Genomic DNA, 21976 nt, shown 5'->3' on the forward strand with positions numbered 1-21976 from the left:
TAATCATAACAATATTAATTATAATAGCCAAAAAGGTGAAAACAACCCAAATTTCCATCTACTGATAAACACAATGTTCAATATTTATATAAAATATATTATTTGGCAATAAAAATAAATGAAGTCCCAATGCACGTTACAACATTAATAAATACTGAAAGCATTGTGCTAAATTAAAGAAGCTTTTGGCTTGTAGGCCTGCGCTCAATCCACTGAGCTACATCAACCAAGGCAGAAAACTGTAAGTTTTTATTTAAATTATTTCCAGTGGTTTTCAATCAGGTGGGAGGTTGGCAGGAATTCTTTGTCTTCCTGCCCTGGGAGTGTATCAGAACCTCAGCAATGTGAGTTGGGGGGATAGGACTGTGTGGATTAAGGAAGAAGGAACGTGCATGTAGTTTCAAGAGTTCTCCAGGGGATTCAGATATACCTCCACCCTGGTTTAACCAATGCAGACGTGTACTTTCACTTTATGGTAGCCCTTCACCCAGTTTCCTAATTACCTTTAACCTACTAGCACTGCTCCTCCTCCCTCCTCTCCATTTTTGGAAGGATGACTAATTGTGATAAAATGAGACATTTTATAGTAAAAGGATACAGAATTAATACATTTAAAACATTCCAAAAAGTAATACAATTAGCTAAGTACTTATGTTTTATTAGTAATATCAAGCAAAATTAATAAGTAAATTCAACTAAAAATGATTTTGTGTCAGAGTGTATAGTTTTTACATTGACATTTCACATAATCTGACTTTGCTTAGAAGAGAAATCACTCAGCTGTTAAAATTACTTTTAAAGAGCTGTCAAAATTGGAAAATCTGCTGTCAAAAATATGATGAGAAAAGTTTGAAAATGGTAAAGTATGTTGACTTAGACAAAAAATATTACCTTTATGGAGGAAATCTTGAATATTTATCATTATCTTCAAAAGGGATAATTTCCCCCCTGAAATTGGACATCTTTGTTTTAAAATTTGTATCCTGACACATGTATTTTTACTTTCATATTAACATGAATGAAACCATTTTTGTTCACACCACAATGAAAACATCCCTAAGTGCTAGAAAATGCTAAAATATGAATGTAATTTATGCTCCTTCATATTACTGTTTTTGCTTAATTTTTAATTGAAGAGGAATTTTTAAACCTAATCCTTATTTTTGGCTTCTCTGACTTTTTATATAAGTATTCACTAAGTAAATATATTTAAAGTAGTAGGAGCATGCAAAGCTATACTTTCTGGAAAGTTTGGTGAGATTTTATCTTTTTATGCCATCTATTTAAGTTATAAGAAAATATTATCTCTCATATGTCAGGTGACCAGTTATGTGCCATTGAGAGTTTCAATTCCAAAATCTTTCAATTTTGAGACTTCACACTAATCTTCACTTGAAGATTGATCCTCTGTCCCTATTATATATAATTGAAAAGAGAAATATTTGAGAGGTTTTAAATTGAGGATGGAGAGATTGATAAAACTAAAGCTGCTTTAAACTGATTTTATTTTACAGCAAACAAAGTCTGTTAATAATTTAAACCTTGAAAAGTTCAATTTTTCCAGAATATTCTAGATTACCCAGAATATCCTAAACATTTGATTATTGATTCATAATAAATTAAATAAGGATTTATATACAGATGAATAAAATATGTGAATATGAAATAAAATACAAGATTATCCCTAGTATATTTTTTCAGCTATTATAAATAATATAGAACTTTAAGTTGGTATGCTAACTACTGTATGGTCTACTTATTATTGTTGTGTGATCTGGGATGTTTGTCTTTTTCTCCATACAGTTAAAATACAAGTAATTGTCATTATCACCTACCTGGCCCATTCACAAAAATTTTGTGAGGATTGTATACACATGATTGTAAAGCACTGTGTAAATGTAAATATTTAAACAGTGCTGTTTTAAGTTATGCATTATTTTTAAAATGTAAACACAGAATAAATTATGTATACTAAGTTGAAAGCATAAACAGTGCTTTTTATTTTTGAAGATGAAAAACAGAGTAAAAATATAACTTTAATGGGGTGAATTATTTTAGCTAGAACTATAGAATATAAAAATTTTCCTATGAAAAGAGTAACTCAAAATTGTCCATCTGAGTAAATACCATCATTTTATGTTGTCTACTATATGGTTATGTGAAATAATTTAGGGTTGGCTATTAGATGTCCCAATATCTATATAACCTTATAATTTAACACCTCTAGATTTAATCATCAAAGTTTTAAAAACTCAATTTCACAAGCCACGTAAGATGTGCATCCTAAATCATTCCAACTTAAACAATGAAGGTACTTACAACTATTGCCACAAATAAGATGAGTGCAATTTCATAGACATGAAATGTCAACATAATTTTAGGGGATGTCAGCAATATAGGAAATTAAGTGAGAAGATTGTAGATTTAAAGACATTTAAATCTGAATATATAAATCTTATTGATCTCAGAACCATGTTTTCGTATTGTTGATACACACATGGATAAGACTGATGATGACCAGAGGGGTGGGGGGAGGGGATAATGGTGGAAAGAAGGGGAAGGGACTAGATAAAGGACATGTATGAATGACCCACAGACATGGACAACAGTGTTGGAATTGACTATGGGAGTGATGGGTGGAGGAGGGCAGGGGGGGAAAAATTGGGACAACTGTAATAGAATAATAATAAAAAATGATTTAAAAAAGAAACTATAAATTTAGAACTCTCACTGATAATCCAAAATACAGTATGTGTATATTGGAGAAAAGTTAGTGTTGCTATGGGAACTTTGGCTTTTGTTTACATTATACTGCAAACTATATTATTTGCCTTGGTTCACCTTAATGACTACTTTTATATATTGCTAATTATACTATTTTCCCTCATTCACTATGATGATTAACTCCTTAAGGTTAATATTGCTTATCTTTATTGAGTTAGTTCATATTTTTCTTGAATATAGAAATATGAACTTAAATTTACCTTCATTTGTGAAAATTGCATTATGCATGTCACCATCACCTGTTAATTACATTAAGTAAAAGAAGTTTTCTCTTTTATGAAATTCGCAATATTACATTTATGAAAATGATGAGCTTGACCTTGCTGTCCTTCAGGAACAACATATTCCAAATGGTAGAAAATAAAATTTGTGAACATGTTTTGTTTGGGCCATAAAAATGTATAATTTTATTATTCAAATTTTCCTTCAGCATTTTAAAAGAGGAAATCTAAGCTTTAAAAGAATGTTCACACTTTTAACTTATAGGCAAAGACATGATAAAATATTCATTATGTGTCTGCAGAATGTCTTCTGTATGTAGGACTCCACAGAGACAGTAAGTGAATGCATTATACAATAAATATGCCTAAAGAACAGGCATTGAATTGAATCTTAAGGTCTTAGTTACCTTTCCACTTTTGCAATTAAAACATTTGAAAACTAGAAAAAATGCAGAATGAAAACTATATATTTTAATTCAGATAAACTGGGATTGATATCTTTATTCAGAAATGGTAACTGGGTTATTATGTGCTAGATATGAGCTGGGCATGTGCATTCATGGAAGGATAAGTAAGCTCTCATGAGGTTATAAATATGTAAAGGAGTAATTGCAACATAGTCTTTCAGATTTCATATTTTAAAAAGCTACTGTAAAAACCCTTAGAATTTTGTTTTGCCTTCAAGAGTATATTTATTGTGTTTGAGATGATACATCAGGTGATCTCTGAATGACAAAGGGTAAATGAAATCTTATTACAAATTGACAAAAATAAAAGGTAAAACATTTTCCACAACACCATCAACCATATACTCAGAAAGAGTTATCGATTTATTAAAAAGACCTAATGTCCAGTCATCTATGGATACTTTTAAACTAGAATCTAAAAAATATAAAGATTTTTGTGAAGGGAACTATGATTTATTGTCTTCATGTTATATTTTTTAGTTTTGTTCTATTTAATCATTATCGTAGTATTATTTGCAACATTATTGTGTCATTTACTACATACTTACAAATAACATTTAAAACAATATTTAAAATATATTTTCATTTGAAATAACTTCACACTTATAGAAATAATATGGAAAATTTCTATGTAGTTTTCACACATTTATGAATTTTTACATTTAACATTTGTTGTCACCTCTCTGTCTATACACACACACATAGAGGTCTGTCCAGAAAAAAATTTTCCCTTTATTAATATAATGAGAACAGTTTGGGTGACCTTGCTGTAACCTAGCATCCAAGGAGAGTGGACTGGAATACACATATGTGAACAATGACAACTTCACTGTAGTAGTCAGTGGGTGTCATAGATGCTGTGGAATGAGCATGTGTTCTGTGTGATGTCACATTCAAAATGACTGAGCAAGTAGAGCAATGCATCTGCATCAAATTTTGCATTAAGCTTGAACATTCCTCTGTGGAAACTATTCAGATGATTCAGAAGGCTTTTGGGGATGATACACTGAGTACAGCACAAATAAAAGTGTGGCACAAATGCTTCAAAGATGGTCAAGAATCTGTTGAAAGTGATCCACATTCTGGAAGGCCTGCAACAAGCAAAACAGCTGAGAATGTTGAACTTGTATGGGCTGCAATCGACAAAGATTGGCAAATGACAGTATCAGAACTAGAAGCTGATCTGGGAATTCCAAAACCTATTGTATCTGAGATTTGATGTAGGATTTTGGCACAAAACGTGTTGTGATAAAAATCATTCCATGACTCTGCTACCAGAGCAGAAGGAACATTCTGCTAGCCACTTGATTGAAACTACTGCCAATGAACCAGATTTCCTCAAGTAGGTCATAACTGGAGATGACTGAATGGTGGATCTATGGCTGTGACCTGGAAATGAAAGCCCAGCATCCCAATGGAAGTTACTTGTTCCTCCACACCCAAGAATGTTGCAGCAAGATAAAGACCATGTTAACTGTTTTTTGATTGGGAAGTTGTGGTCTGTTATGAGTATGACCTTCCAGGTCAAACAATTAATAAGGAATACTTCCTCAATGTTGTTCTTCTGTTGAGAGGTACAATACAACAAAAGTGGCCACAGCTACGGGGAACTAGTGATTGTCAGCTCCATCACAACAATGCACCCTCTCATGTATCATATTTCATGCAGAGATTTTTTGTGAAACATCAAATCACTCAGTTGACTCAGACACACTACAGCCCAGATTTGGCACCCTGCAACTTTTGGCTTTTCCATAACTAAAATCAGCTTTGAAAGGGAAAAGATTTCAGACCATCTGGCATAGGTAGATACATTTTGCCTCCTCACACAACCAAAAGAAGGGCAACAGCAAATTAAAAACAAACAAAAGAAACATAACTGCCAGAATAATTAAACTGTATGGAAATCTGACAACCAAGGAGTTAAGAAATATTCATCCAGACTGGTAAGAGGGGCAGCGATTGGCAGCCAGCATGGAGAAGACTCAACAACAAGGCAGCAAGATGGTGGCTGGCGGAGCAGATTGTCCCACATTTGTGTGTAGATAAACTGGGAGGGGCAACAGAGGAGCCAGACAGACCATGCAACCCAAGGTTCCACCTCAGGCAAATAAACCCTTAAAACCTCTGACTGAAATAAACTTGTGGGGTTGTGATGGTGGGAGAAACTCCCAGACTCACTGGAGAGTGCATTGGAGAGACCCACAGGGTCCTAGGGTGTACACAAACCCACCCACCCAGGAATCAACACCAGAAGGGCCCAGTTTGCTTGTGGGTAGCAGGGGAAAGTGACTGAAAGCTGGCCAAGAGCCAAGCAAGCAGTATGGTTTCCTCTTGGGCCCCTCCTCCACATACAGCACCACAACACAATGACATGATTGGGCAGCCCTGGCAAATACCTAAGGCTTTACCCCTTATATGTAACAGCTGCACTGAGACAAAAAAATATTACCCAAATGAAAGAACAGATCAAAACTCCAAAAATAGAATTAAGCAATGAAGAGATAGCCAACCTATCAGATGCAGAGTTCAAAACACTGGTAATCAAGATGCTCACAGAAATGGTTGAATATGGTCACAAAATGCTGAAAAAGTGAAGGCTATGCACAGCAAAATAAAGGGAACCAACAGTGAAGGGAAGGAAACTGTGACTCAGATCAGTGATTTGGACCAGAAGGAAGAAATAAACATTCAACCAGAACAGAATGAAGAAACAAGAATTTTAAAAAATAAGAGGCTGAGGAACATCTGGGACAACTTTAAACATCCCAACATCCAAATCATAGGGTTGCCAGAAAGAGGAGAGGAAGAGCAAGAACTTGAAAACTTATTTAAAAAAGAATGAAGGAGAACTTCTCCAGTCTGGCAAAGGAAATAGACTTCCAGGAAGTTCCAGAAGCCTGAAGAAGTTGGATCCAAGGAAACACACACCAAGGCACATCATAATTACATTACCCAAGATTAAAGATAAGGAGAGAATCTTAAAAGCAGCAAAAGAAAAGGAGACAGTTACCTACAAAGGAGTTCCCATAAGACTACCAGCTGATTTCTCAAAAGAAACCTTACAGGCAAGAAGGGGCTAGAAACAAGTATTCCAACTGATAAAAAGGCAAGGACCTACATCCAAGATTACTCTATCCAGCAAAGCTATCATTTAGAATGGAAGGGCAGATAAAGTGCTTCCCAGATAAAGTCAAGTTAAAAGAGTTCATCATCATTGAACCCTTATTTTATGACATGTTAAAGGGACCTACCTAAGAAATAGAAGATGATAAAAAATATGAACAGTAAGATGACAACAAATCATCACTATCAACAACTGAACCTAAAAAGGCAGCAAAAAAAAAAAAAACCATACTAAACAAACTACTAGAGCAGGAACAGAATCACAGAAATGGAGATCACATGGAGGGTTATCAGTGGAGAGGGAGAAGGGGGAGAATGGGAGAAGAGGTACAGGGAATAATAAGCATAAATGGTAGGTAGAAAATAGATAGGGAGAAGTTAAGAACAGTATGGGAAGTGGAGAAGCCAAAGAACTTATATGTATGATCCATGGACATGAAGTAAGGCAGGAGGAATGCTGGTGGGAGAGGGGGTGCCAGGGCAGAGGGAAATAAAGGGGAGAAAAATTGGGAAAACTGTAATAGCATAACTAATAAAATATATTAAAATAAAAAGATTTCAGGCCATTGATGAGATTGAGGCAAATACAATGGGGCAGCTCATGGTGATTGGGAGAACTGTGTGAGGTCCCAAGGTGGCTACTTTGAAGGGGACTCAGGCATCATTGTCCTGTATACAATGTTTCTTATATATTGTATCTTCTTTAAAAATATCTCTATTTTTCAGAGTACATGGCTGGATACTTTCTAAGCAGATCATATGCACACATATATATATATAATGTGTGTGCATATATGTATATATATAGATGCATAGATAGATAAATAGATATAGAGATAGAAAAAGATATATATAGAGAGAGATTATACATACATACCTATATATATATATATATATATCTCCTTCCACATATATAATTTAGTTTTCTAAAACATTGGGAAGTTGGTTATGTACATTAAGCCCTTTCCTTCTTTAAAACTTGAGTAAGATTTTTCAAAATTCAAAGGAAGAATAACTTAAGTGAAGTCAATGTCTGTAAGATCTTGTAAAATGTGTGTTCATAATTTAGGGGACCGAGACTTTTAAAAGAAGGAAATAAAACACTGTACCTCGAAGTTTAGAAGACTCAAGAAGAAAGTCTATAACTGTAGTGTGATTCCCTAATTGCAATCGTAGTATAGAGGACAGTTTACAGCTACCTTTAGAAAAATGTGAAAGAACCTTACAAGTTTCATCTGATAGATAACATTGAATGGAGTGGGATACCAAGAAAAATATAACTTTAATGAGCTTAATGGTCCTATCTATTTATATTTAAGGTATTCATTTCTTTAAAATCATATGATAAAAATATGGCATAATAGAAACAATGTCCTATGTTAGAAGTATAGCAAAACAGGCTGTCCAATGCAAAACTGTGAGTGAGATCATCTGAAGCTAAGAAAAACATAAATATAGTATAAGCCCACATACCACAAAAAGTTAACAGAAAGGAAGCAGTGGGGAAATCCCAGATCATTTAATCTTATTTTATGTTTGCATTAATGTACTGGAAAGAGTGAAAGAACAGACCTCACACTTCCAGAAATGAGTCAGCTTCATGGCAAGCTGATTATAAACCATTCAAGGGTGGAAGCCTCCAACAGCTGACTTTACCTGTAGTTAGAATAGAGGATGGTCTCTAGTTTGGGCTTTCAGCCTGCTCTCTACCTATGAATCTATTTGGCTTGTTAGATGAACTAACAAGGTAAGAATGCTTTTAAAAACATTTTTTTTGGATTTTTTCTTTTCCAATCCCATTGGGATTTCATATTAAAAAATTTCCTTTTAATATTTTATTCTGAGCACAAGTTTACTTAGGATACATGTCATATGTATAGAGGACATGTGGATAAATCAAAGGAGTTAGGATCCAGGGTGGGGCAAGGGGGAGTGGAGGGGGAAAATGGAGACAACTGCACTTTATCAATAATAAAAAAAAAAAGATAAAAAGGAATACACATAATAAAAGATTAAAAATAGTCTGCCTTGCAAAGGGGACAGAATTTCTGCATTTTTCCCTTGACTAAAACTAAGAAGTTCTAAAACTTGCTTAAGGTTTTCACATTTCTCCTACATATTTTTAAGTGCTAAGACTCAGCAATGAAACCCTCTTTTGTGTTGTCGTTACAGGATCAACTTTGATTAAAATAACTGGAATAGTATCAGAGCTATAAGATAGTAAGTATGTTCTCTATCACTGACAATGAAAACAATATATATATTGGATACTTTATAATTGTATGTTCCAGTTTAGAACAAGTTAATAAAATCATTAGTGTAGATTTAAAACATTACAGGCCAATTTAAAAAAATTGCTTCTTTTTCACAAAATTACCATTATTTTTAAAACAAAATATTGAAAATATTTTCCAGTATAATCAGTGGCTAAAACATCAAACATCAAATATTTTTATTTGTGTAAAAATTTATTAAAAACATGTAATGTTGAATTTAAGAGAAATAGAAGTTAGATTTTAATTATCATCTTCCTGAGCTCAATTTAACCTGTTAAGTCTGGTTTAGAAAATGATGAACCTGAAACAGTTGTAGTGGAAGATTTGAAAACAAAAATTATTTTCCCCCTATGCTTATAGAAGTGCAAACCAAATTAAAAGAGCATACAACCCAAAGTTGCACAATGACATTCCAAAGGAATTTCAAAATTTGAAGATGTGTAACTTAATATGGGAGTTATATGTATTTTTTTTCACATTATCACCTTTGTTTTTATCTCAGATGAACATATGTAAAATGTAGGTTGAATTATTAAGGCTTCAGAACTTTTAAAACTCAACTACTCCCCACACACTGCACTCACTCACTTCACAATAATATATTTAGTGAAATCAAATAGTGAACTCAAATGCAAATCCAAATTTCATTTTTCTTAGGAGGAGACATAGCAAAATTAAATTTTAACTTATTTCCCATGTAAAATAAAAAGTAAGGATGGTCACCATAGCACTTCATATTCCCCTCAGAGTAAAATAAATAAAGCACATAATTAATCCAGGATGAGTAATCCAGGATTCATATAAGTGGTAGTACACATTTCTGAAATGTCCTCCAAGCTAAAGGTTTGTAACGAGTGAGAGAAGAAATTATAATTTACGCTATCAAAAATCTGAAGAGGGAGGGAATATTTTTGCAATGCACAAGCTGAATCAAGTTAATGAGGCATCTAACATTGCAAAAAGAACGTTGTCTATAAATAAATTCAGTCTGATTGGGATGTATTAGTTGTCTGATAATATTCTGTAGTCTACAGATGCTTTGGTGGAGTGTAGATTTCTTGAAAAAGAAAGGCCGGTGGAATTGCTTCTGTTACAGCTCCAGGTCATCTCTGGTAAATGACATTAAAAGAAAATTTTGTGATCAGGATATTCCAAAGTAATACATTTAGTATAAGATGAAATATGTTCTTTACTGAAATTTACCTGAACCTGGGAATTTGGGAGAAATATCTCCCTACTTACTTTTCCATTGAAATCAGTCTGTTAAGGTGCTACTCATATGCTATATACCTAAACTCTAGTGGCTAAGAAGAGAATATAATAAAAATCTCAGCTATTGCTCAGCTCAGCCCTACGACTTTATACATGTACTTATGCTTATTGTTGATGAGAAGACTGGACTTTTATCATTAAGTATAGGTTATTTTTTATTAGCTGCCAGATATTTCCACCGGGTGATATGAATCTAAGTCTTCCAATCAAATTAAAAGTTCAGGTTTCATGGAACTTTTTTGAAAAATAAGATTGTAGTATCTATAAATAGAATACATTATATGTTGGTTATTCCTTTACCTTCCCCATCAGGAAACACTTTTACTTTATTCATGTACTCAGATTTATAACTGTGAAGAGATGTTTATTTCATAATCTGAGAAATATTGTTTGATTTCTTTGCTTTTTTATTATCTCCTCTAATTGAATGACGTGAGGGCAGATGCTTTGTCTTACCCAGTGCATTACCTCCAGAACAGGAAAGAGTACATGAGACGTGATAGATGCTCAATAATATTGGCCAAGGCTATGTAAGAGATCTACCTTATATCAGTTTATTGCCTCACAGCTCCAAATTCATCCTTCAAATACGTCAAATTCTGAGATATAAAAAGTCTAAATAAACTGGGAAGGATCAAAACCTTACAAAATATCTAAATAAGTAACTTTGTAAGTAAGCATGGTCTCTAGGACATTGTAGTACTAATAATAAAATCTGTTACCTTCTTGGCCACAAGACACAGTATGTTGTGTTTCAAGATAAACTGTGGGGGATTTGGAAATAGCAGTCATGTAGTGGATGGTGGGATGTTACAGCTCCCACCATCTTCTTTCTGGAATGAAGGTCTTAGACCCTCTGCAGCTGTGTGTGCTGCTAGCATCAAGTTCTTAACAGTCAGCTACCCAAAGGGAGGGTTTGTTTTAGCTACACGAATATCCTTGTTTGAGGTCATAATTTTTACTGGGGTTGCCCCAGCAGGTGACTATTTGAAATATGTGTATAAAGACCCGAACCATTCACTCTGCCTTGAAATAATTGTGAAGAGCCATCCACTTTTAGAACTCCCTGTAAGATATAGGGGTGTCCAAATTTTTGCCGTTTCTGGGCCACACTGGGAGAAGAAGAGTTGTCTTGGGCCACACATTAAATATGTTATAGCACATATCACAAACATATCACATAATATTTTAGGTAAATTTACAATTTTGTGTTGGGCTGCATTCGGAGCCATCCTGGGCCTCATACTATGGGAGCAGGTTGGACACCCCGGAAGGTCTTTAATTAGTGTGCATTAGAGCTCAGTTTCTTCTTCTGCCCAAACATTTTTTCATCTCTTCCTGTCTGGTGTGGATACCAAGAGCACTCTCAATAAAGTTCTTGAACAATCAACAACGAGCAACAAGCTGTTAGAGGGAAAAGTGCTAATTGACAGAGCCATCATATATCCCTGTGAACTGCATTCCATTTTCCTGGATGTTGTATTTTTTTGGTTGTTGCTGTAAATCCTCTGCTCTGGATTCTTGAAATTTCCAAAGAATCTTGTGATGAAGTCTTGGTATATTAGTTTTAGATTGCTACCGTAATAAATTACCACATACATAGTGGGTTAAAACAATTCACAATTATTACATAACAGTTCTATATGTCACAAGTCTGGTTTGGCTCAACCACTGGTTTTGCTTCAGGTCTCACTAGACCCAAATCAAGGTGACAACAGGCCTCAGTTTTTATCTGGAGGCCCTGGGGAAGCATCCACTTCCAAGTTCATTCAGGTTGTTGGCAGAATTTAGTTCTTCATGTTTGTGTGGCTCAGGTTTTGCTTCCTTGTTGGTTGTCAGCAGGAAGCTGGTTCTTATGTCCACCCACATTCTTTATCATATTGCTTTCTGAATTTTAAACCAAGAGCTCATTTAGTCCTTCTTGCATTCTGACTTCTGGTGTATCTTTTCTGACTTCAGCCAGAAAAAGTTCTTTGCTTTTAAGAACTCATGTGATTAGTTTGTTCCCTATTTCAAGATCTGTAATCTTAATTACATCTGAAAAATCCTTTTGCATATAATTTAACATCCAGAGGCTGTAGAGATTAGGGCACTAACATCTTCCAGGGGCCATTATTTGCCTTGCCACATAGACTTAGTGACCTACAGGTTCATTTCTAAGATAATGTATGCCTTGCAACCTGTTTAGTGACTTCTAAGCTTCACATGTCTTTTTTCCCTCTTTGCTAAGGAATATGGCAAAAAAATAAAGCCAAATTGCTAATCAAATGCCAAAATTAAGAAATTTCTAACAGGTGATAACTTAGAAAGCCCAGTGTTACATGAGCTTTGCATCAGAGAGCTTACTTGAGGTTTTACTCCAGTAAAACAAACAAATAAGCAAAAATACAAAAACAATGAAAGAAAGAAAAGGATAAAAGATGCAAAAATTATTGGGCACATTCAAGGAATGTAATGAAAAGAGATCATAGTTTGACAACTATACATTAGCCAATAAAACAATCAGTCCAAACTAGAATGAAGTTAGACTGATATGAAAAGAGTGTCTTTTAGTCATATTTATTATTATTTTTAATCATTTTTAATTGTTTTTTTATTATAGTTGTCCCAATTTTTCCCTTTTGCCCTCCTCTGCCCATCCCACCCCCCTGCATCCACAGCCAATTTCCACACTGTTGTCATGTCTGTGGGTCATTCATACACGTCCTTTGTCTAGTCCTTTCCCTTTCTTTGCACCATTATCCCCTGTTCCCTCCCCTCTTGTCATTTTCAGTCTGTTTCATGTTCCCATGCCTGTGGTTCTGTTTTGGTTATTAGTTTATTTTCTTCATTAGGGAATGAAGATTGGTGCAGCCACTGTGGAAAACAGTATGGAATTTCCTCAAAAAACTAAAACTGAAACTGTCTTTTGACCTGGCAATTCCACTGCTGGGATTATACATTAAGAATCCTGAATCACCAATTCAAAAGAACTTATGCACCTCTATGTTCACAGCAGCACAATTTACAATAGCCAAGTGCTGGAAACAGCCCAAATGCCCATCAGTAAATGAGTGGATCAAAAAACTGTGGTACATTTACACAGTGCAATACTCTGCAACAAAAAAAAAGAAGGAACTCTTACTGTTTAGCAAGGGTGGAACTGGAGAATATTATGCTAATGAAATAAGCCAGTCAATGAAAAGAATATCTTTAAAAAAGCACTGTCCCAAATAATATAGCTACAAAGCTCTGGATGATTTTAATAATAACAAGAAGATTTATGTATCTTTTGACAATAATAAAAGAAAGAAAATTAATTGGAGCCTCCAGGAAACTTGAGAAAATAAAAATGTTCAGCAAGAAGTAATTTTCTAAATATGAAGCAAGCTAAAATATAGGGTCTGGCAGAAGTAACACCTGCTTGAATGTGCTTGATAGGATAATAATATGGGTGTATTAATTTATAGTTTTAATTTGAACATTTCACCTAAAACATCATATGGTATGCTTGAGTATGATATTGTTGTGTTACAGAATTACATGCTTATGATTTTGTAATAAAAGATTTTGTAATAAAAAAGGGGCATTATTTGTGTTGGACCCTGTATATTATGATTTTGATCAATTGTTGAAATGGGAGGGGAAAAATGTTGACCCTGAGGTTTTTAATGTTCTACTTTTGTAAGCAAAGCAACCTAAATACATTTTCATAGTTATTGCACTGTATTACCATAGTGAATATGTATTTTACAATAATATAGTAGCATACAATATTATATACAGATAGTTTTGAGTTCTTATATTTGCATATCTTCAGTGTTATATACTATATGTGTATTAAGATTTTTAATACTTTTCCAAAAGAAGAAAACACAATTTCAAAAAGATATGTACACCCCCATGTTTGTAGCACAATTATTTACAATAGCTAGGACATGGGAGCAATCTAAGTGTCTATTGACAGGTGAATGGATAAAGAAGATGTGGTATATAAACCCAGTGGAAAATTACTCAGCTATGAAAAATGAGGAAATCCTACTATTTGTGACAACATGGATGGACCTTGAAGGCATTATGTTAAGTGAAATAATTCACACAGAGAATGATAAATACAATATTATCTCACTTATTATATATGGAATCTAAAACAAAAACAAAATACCAACCATTAGAAAAAGAGATCAGATTTGTGTAATGGGGTTGGGGTGTGAGGGGAAGGGGAACTGGAGAAAGGTGGTCAAAAGATACAAACCTTCAGTTATAAGATAAATAAGTATGAGGGACATGATGTACAACATGACAACTCTAGTTAACACTGCTGTGTGATATATATATATATATATAAAAGTTGTTAAGAGAGTAGATCCTATGAGTTCTCATCACAAAGAGATTTTCTTGTTTTTTATTTATTGTGTCTATATGAAATAGTACATGTTAACTAAACCTATTGTGGTAGTCATTTCGCAATATATGTAAATCAAACCATCATACTGCACACTTTAATCTTAAACAGTGACATATGTCAATTACTTTCTCAATAAAACTGGAAACAAATTTTAAACTTTTAACAAAAGGTAAATGCTACTATTTAACTATCTTTTTGGAAGATTGGGAAGATTTAAATAGGGTACTGAAAATAATAAACTGTAAAAAATTTATAAACAAAAAGTGAATTAGGGAATTTTAAATGTCAGAATCAGGAATGTAGAAAAAGAAGACATGGCATAACTTATGGAATTTACTTAATAATCCTGGTAGAGGCTGTTGCTCTGGAAGTCTTGATTTCTAGTTTAAAGTCTTAATTAGGGGAAATAAAACTTTTTGGTTAATCTTAGAAAGCACTGATAAAATTAAAACAACATTCTAGAAGTCAACAAACCCACAGCCTTATCAGTGTCAGATTTAGGAATGAGAGGAAAGTGTACCCATGAACTTTCATTGGGTGGCAATATATGCCACTTGGAATATCAGTGTATGGGATGAGGAAGGTCAAGAAAAGTCCAATCTCATTCACTTCAAGAAGATGATGTTTGGAAACTTATTATGTTGGTGAATGAGAGAAACACTAGCCTCTGAAAAAATAACATTCAATTATCTGAGGCAAGTGCCCACCTGAAATGTGTTAAAAGTTAAACCACTGAATTTTTTGTTATTACTACTATTTTTTTTAATTCCAGGTTTATTGAGATATAGTTGGCATGCAACATGGTATATAAGTTTAAGGTGTAACTTAAAGTATGACTTAAGGTTAAAGTATAACTTAAGGTATGACAACCACAATAAGTTTTCTTAACATCTGTTACCTCGTACAGTTATAATTTTTTCCTTTTGATGAGGACTTTTAGTATCTACTCTTTTAGTAACTTTCAAATATACCACACAGCAGTATTAACTATAGTCATCATGTTGTATAATATATCCCCAGTATTTATTTAACTTATAACACAATTATTTTGCAACTATCCACAACATGAACCACTCTTCCTTCTTTTGCTCATAACTTCTTTAAAATGAGAAGGAATAACATCAAATGTTGTCCTACCCCTGGCCACTGCAGATGAGAATAAGTCTACCAAGACATGATCTGCTTGGGGAGGAAAGGTGGCCAATCTCTTAAAGGAGAAGGGCCTTAAACCTGTTCCTCAATGGGCTTTTATTGGGTTTAGTTTGCATAGGAATACGGGGTGTATACATAATGCTCATGAGTCATTGTCAGGCAGTAATGATCAAACAATAGATAACATTCAAAGAACTATGAGGACTTATTCTGAGTCAGGGTCCAATAGATAGAGTGACACAAAAGGGCCATAAAACCTTGGGAAACAAACACATTTTATGCTTGGACCCTTATCATTTAAATTGAGGGTATTCTTAGCAAAGCAGGTTTCACAGGATTTTATGCATTCTTTTTTTTTAAATTTATTTATTTATTTTTATTTTTTTAATCATTGTTCAAATACAGTTTTCTCTTTTTTACTCCCAATCCAGTTCCCCCTCCCACCCCTCCCCACTTCCCTCCCATTACCACCCTCCCCTTAGACTATGACCATGTGTCCTTTAAGTTTGTTCCTGTGAACCCTTCCCACTGTCCCCTTAATTTCCCTCTTCTCTCCCCTCTGGTCACCATCAGCCTGTCCTCTATTTCAGTGTCTTTGGTTATATTTTTGCTTGTTTCTTTGTTTTGTTATTTAGGTTCCTGTTAAAGGTGAGATCATATGGTATTTGTCTTTCACTGCCTGGCTTGTTTTGCTTAGCATAATGTTTTCCAGCTCCATCCATGCTGTTGCAAAGGGTAGGAGCTCCTTCTTTCTTTCTGCTGCATAGTATTCCATTGTGTAAATGTACCATAGTTTTTTGATCCATTCATTTACCGATGGGCATCTTGGTTGCTTCCAGCATCTAGCTATTGTAAATTGTGCTGCTATGAACATTGGGATGCATAGGTTCTTTTGAATTGGTGTTTTAGTATTCTTAGGATAGAGTCCAGCAGTGGAATTGCAGGGTCAAAAGGCAGATCCATTTTTAGTTTTCTGAGGAAGTTCCATACTGCTTTCCATAGTGGTTGTACCAGTCTGCAGTCCCACCAGCAGTGCACTAGGGTCCCCTTTTCTCCACAGCCTCTCCAACACTTCTTGTTTGTTGCTTTGTTTATGATGTTCTATCTAGTGTGAAGTGGTATCTCATTGTGGTTTTAATTTGCATCTCTCTGATAGCTAGCGATATTGAACATAGTTTCATGTGTCTTTGGATTTTCTGTATGTCCTCCTTGGAGAAGTGTCCATTCAAGTCCTTTGCCCATTTTAATTGGATTCCTTGTCTTCTTAGAGTGCAGTCCTGTAAGTTCTCTATATATTTTGGAGATTAAACCCTTGTCTGAGGTGTCATTGGCAAATATGTTTTCCCATACAGTTGGTTCTCTTTTAATTTTGATACTGTTTTCTTTAGCTGTGCAGAAGCTTTTAATTTTGATGAGGTCCCATTTGTTTATTCTTTTCTTTATGTCCCTTGCTCTAGGGGACACGTCAGTAAAAAAGTTTCTTCGTGAAATATCTGAGATTTTCCTACCTACGTTCTCCTCTAGGACTTTAATGGATTTTAAGCATTCTTTCTTAGGCCTGATTGCCTCTGGAAACTGCCCATTCCAGCATAGGGCCACACCCACCTCTGGCATTGTTTTAGGCTTAAGTCAGGTAGGGGGTGCGGGCAGCCAAGAGATTAGGAGACTTTTTACAGATAGAATGAAGATTCAGACAAAGCTCAGAGGTGAGCGTCCATTACCCCTTTTCTATAGTCCCCTAAGTCTTTCCCTGATGGTCCCTTCGTGACCATGTCTGTCTTATGTTGTCCCTCCCTTGAGGAATCTTACCCATCATTGGCTAATCAGTCATCAGCCCAGGGCCAAGCAGGGTGAAGTAAAGGGGGCAGAAGCTGCACCCCTACTGGGAGGGTAAGTTTTTTCTCCTTAGTGGTGTATGGTCCCAAGGTCTTTTTACTTAGGGTTAGCAATGGGGGGGTTACAGCTTCTGAAACTAGGCAGGGAGGTTCCCCAAAATCATAAAATCTTTGTTTGCACTAGAGGAAACTGATACTATTGTCTGTTGCTACAATGGTATTTTCACATAAGTTAGTGAAACATTTTTTAACACAAAAAAGGCTTAGATGGCACATGCCCTGTGAAATTCTGACATCTCAATATTTTTCTCTCTTTTGTTATTTCTCTTTTTAAAGTAATCAACACTGACAAGATTTTTCCAAAAGAAGTTCTTTATACATTCTTGACTGAAGACAAGTCAGAATTATGACTTGTCTGTTGTTGCTCAGTCAGATTATGACCTTCTTGGGGCTAGCCACTTATGTCTTAGTTTTGCAACTTGTTTTTGTGTAAAAATGCTCCAACAGCCAGCTTTCCTAAATCTCTATAAAAAGCACAATGACGAGGTATGAAGTAAAACATAGTCTAAGGTAGTTTTTCTTTTTTTGGCATGTTTTTATTTAGCACTCTGGGATGAACAATGTGGTCTTATAATTTTATATTCCCTCCATTTTTTCCAAAGAAATAAATTATTTTAGCAGATATCGGTAGTTGATATATAAAAAGGTACATAGACAAAATATATTCTAAGCATACCTCTTCTTTCCTTCCTTCTTACCTCATGTATTCTTTGCTTCCTTCTTCCCACATTCTAAGACAAGTACCACAAACTCTTTTGTTCTTTTGATTAACCAAGTATATATTGAAGCCAATTTTTGTGTTTCCACTTGTGTAATAAGACATTGCTTTTCCTGGAGCACATGTAGACAGAGGGATGAAGAAATACAAAGAATGGGGCCAGAAAGGAGAGAGAAGATGCACAAGAAATAGAAAGAAATGATAAATACATGCAGTATGCAAAAACTAATTTATAATCTGTGAGGCAAAGAGCCCTGGCTGGTGTGGCTGAGTGGACTGAGTGCTGGACTGTGAACCAAAAGATCGCTGGTTTGATTCCGTCAGAGCACATACCTGGGTTGCAGGCTAGGTCCCCAGTAGCTGGTGCATGAGAGGCAACCACACATTGATGTTTCCCTCTCTCTCTCCCTACCCCTCTCTCCAAAAATAAATAAATAAAATCTTAAGAATCTGTGAGGCAAAGAATAATGGGTATGAAAGTTAGATTGTCTTTCTAAAAGACAGCATGTCTTCTGTTCACATACATAGGTTATTCAGAACTGTAGTGAGTAGCCACTAGCATAGAGCTCCTTCCCCACCCATAAATTTTTGTGGATGCCTTTGAAATTTCTTATTAAATTATTTAACTCCACCAAATACTTTATCTGCTAAAGTATTTATCATTTAAAGTGTTCAAAGAAAACAATTATAAGTGATTAAAAATTTAATTTAGTCAAGTTATATATGTAAATTCTTTAAAGTTTGTTTATGTACCATTAGACTACTCCAAAATAACTTGATCTTAAGTGTTTAGCATTTAAGTGTTAAAAGAAAAAAAGATTAAAAATTGAAGTTACTCAAATTATTGGATGTATTATTTTAAAAACTTGGTGCATTCTTCAAGCAGCACATCTGAACATATTTCTTTCTTTAATAATTATACATGTGTGCAGAGGCCGTTTCCACCAAAAAAAGAAAAAGGTGTAAAGTTTTCTTTGTTTTTAATGTAGTCAACTGTATTAGTCCAACTAAACTGAATGGTGTCAGGAGAGTGATATAGTACTCGGGGGCATGGGAGTGCACATGGCTAGAAGCCTTCAGAATCTCTAGTGTGAGGCACGTGTGTGTGGAGGTCTCTGCCTGGTGCTGAGGTGGTCTGAGGAAACTGGTCTGACTCCCTTTCTTCCCTTCTTAGTGCCTAATATTCTTAGAGTCTCTTTTAAAGTTTCTACATGCTCCTGGCCAACTTTTTATTGCTCAAGAAGTTCTTTTGTTTGTTGCCTGTTCTGTTTGGCTGTTGGATCCTATTCTATTAGTGTTAGAAAGACTACATTCTTTTGTTTGTCGCTGGTGCTTCTGGGAGCCTCAATTGCTGTGATGTGAGATGACTTCCTGAGAATATTTCTGCTTCTGCTTCTGCTTCAGCAGAGACACAGTTTTTCTGACCTGTGCTGTGCAGTTTGTATGGTAAAGAAATGCTTCATCATCAGGACCACGCTTTCCTCCTCCTCATCTAGAGTTGATCCCAGTGCATAGTGACTTCTGCACTGCTTAAAATTTATAGTTTAATCATGGTTTTGCTGCCTTTGCTGGCTCACAGGGACACTCTGATATGGGCTTTGAGATTCGTCTTTTCTTGGTTTAAATACATTTTCTACTTTGAATTTCTTAAAGATAGGCCCTTGGCCCTGGAACAGGTAGACTGGTGATGATGGCTATCTTCTCTCTGACAAATGGACTTTCTGTTGGCACAATCTTGGTGGAAGCCCTAGCAAAGCTCATACATTTTTATATGTTAACCCATTTCCTCTCTGTTGTCTCCCACAGTCCAGGTGAGGTTGAGAGATTCTAATAATCCTGTTCTGGACAATAGTGATGGTGAAGAAATAGACTGACCTGATGGGGGGAATGGAATAGAGACATTTTGGGAACAGATAGCAAAGTAGAGGCAAAGGTGTGGGTGAGACTACTGTAGCCACAGATTTCGGAGGCAGTAGAGACATCCCCTTGAAAAGATACAAAGTACATGAGGTTTCACCCTGAGGGCAGATTGGTTTGTTAATTCACTGCCAGCATATAATTTCCAAAGGTTACGGATTTTTTAAATATCTGCTTTATCATTAGTGTAGGCCTCAACTATACTACTTTTTTCAGGGTTTTAAATTTCCAGATCCTGAAACAGTGAAGTATCTTGGTCTCCACATCATGTTTAATTTTTTAAATTTTCTTTCTCTTTTTTGCTAAGTCTTTGGTCCAAGAAACTGCAAGCTAATATTTTTAGAGGAATTTCTTTAGGTAGTTTGTTCTCATTGGATTTTTTCTGTATGATTTGAAAAACTGTAAGGCCTGCTTAAGAGTTTCCGACTGCGGTGGTGTTTCCACCTTCACTGTGGATGATGATGGACTTCCCTGAATCCTAGAATTCTCTTTTCTAATGATACCCACGCAAGAGAAGGTTTTTATTTTTTTAGTGTTATTTGTACTACAATCCTATGAATTTACTTATCCTGGCTAGCCCTGCTCTCTAAAGACTGAAAAAATTACAGTGTGAGTTCCAGGATGTTCAGAGAAAAAAACAATCTGGAATAAGACCCCCCAAGTGGAAGTTCTTGTTCCCCTGAAAAATGGTTTCACGGTGAGTGTGCTGATAGGGCAGAAAGGAACTGGTAGGAACTTGGTATTTCACTCCAGCAAAATACCAGGAAGATTCTTGGCAAAATAGTTCTCAAACTGATAAATACCTACTGAACAGATATTTTTGCCTTTTTGTCTGTTGCATATGTTATAATAATAACTGCCATTTCTGTGGAACATAGTGTATCAAGTGTAGACTTGATGTACATTGTTCATTGTTCCCTGCTATGCCAAAAGCCCATTCAACACCTACCAGTCAGTGCAGGTCAGGAGATTCGTGGATTTTTTTAGGAATTAAAAACAGCTTTATCAAGTTATAATTAATATACAGTAAACTGAACATATTTTATGTGATTGATTTAGTAATTTCTCTTCTTCTTCTTTTTTAAGTAAGTCTGTGCTTTTTTGGCTACTTGAGAGGAATGAAGAGGGAGGACTGGGTGGCCCTGATGCCCCGCAGCCATGCTTTACTGGCTTATAGGTGATGGAGAACTCACCCAGGTAGTGGACAATATCTCCGGCTTGATTTCCACCTGGTTGAAGATCTTCCCATTGTACACTACCCACCACCTCTGGCAGGATGATCATGTCCCACAGTGTCATCTTCACCACTGCAGGCTTCTCCGAAGGTGGCGCTTCCTTCTTGTAGCGCCTTAGCAGTGAGTGCTGCTTCCACTGCAGGCCTTGGTTCCCCTGCGGCAGTGGCCTGGCGCTCTAGAGCTGCATTAGCTGCTCATAGGACAAGTCAAACAGCTGGTAGAGATTCACACCCAGTAAGTGAATTTGTAGAGGGTCTACTATGTCTTCTGCTCTACTTCCACCATCTTGTTGGCTCTTTGACAAGGACCACCCACTCTGCTGAGTTAAAAAAAAAAGTTGTTTTTTAGCATATTTTATTGATTATGCTATTACAGTTTTCCCAATTTTCCCCCTCTGCCCTGCACCCACAACCCTCCAGCATCCCTCCTTAGTTCATGTCCATGGGTTGCACATATAAGTTCTTTGAATTCTGTTTCCTATACCATTTTTGACCTCTCCCTGTCTATTTTATGCCTACCAATTATG

General features: G+C 35.5%; 1 pseudogene; it reads right to left on the reverse strand.

Moving 5' to 3' along the window:
* Positions 1-21320: 21320 nt before the first annotated feature.
* LOC123820510 lies at positions 21321-21735 on the reverse strand (annotated as a pseudogene).
* Positions 21736-21976: the final 241 nt, after the last annotated feature.

Source organism: Phyllostomus hastatus, unplaced genomic scaffold, assembly GCF_019186645.2.
Source record: "Phyllostomus hastatus isolate PE091 unplaced genomic scaffold, TTU_PhHast_1.1 phas_contig_348, whole genome shotgun sequence".
In the NCBI taxonomy this organism is placed as follows: domain Eukaryota; kingdom Metazoa; phylum Chordata; class Mammalia; order Chiroptera; family Phyllostomidae; genus Phyllostomus; species Phyllostomus hastatus.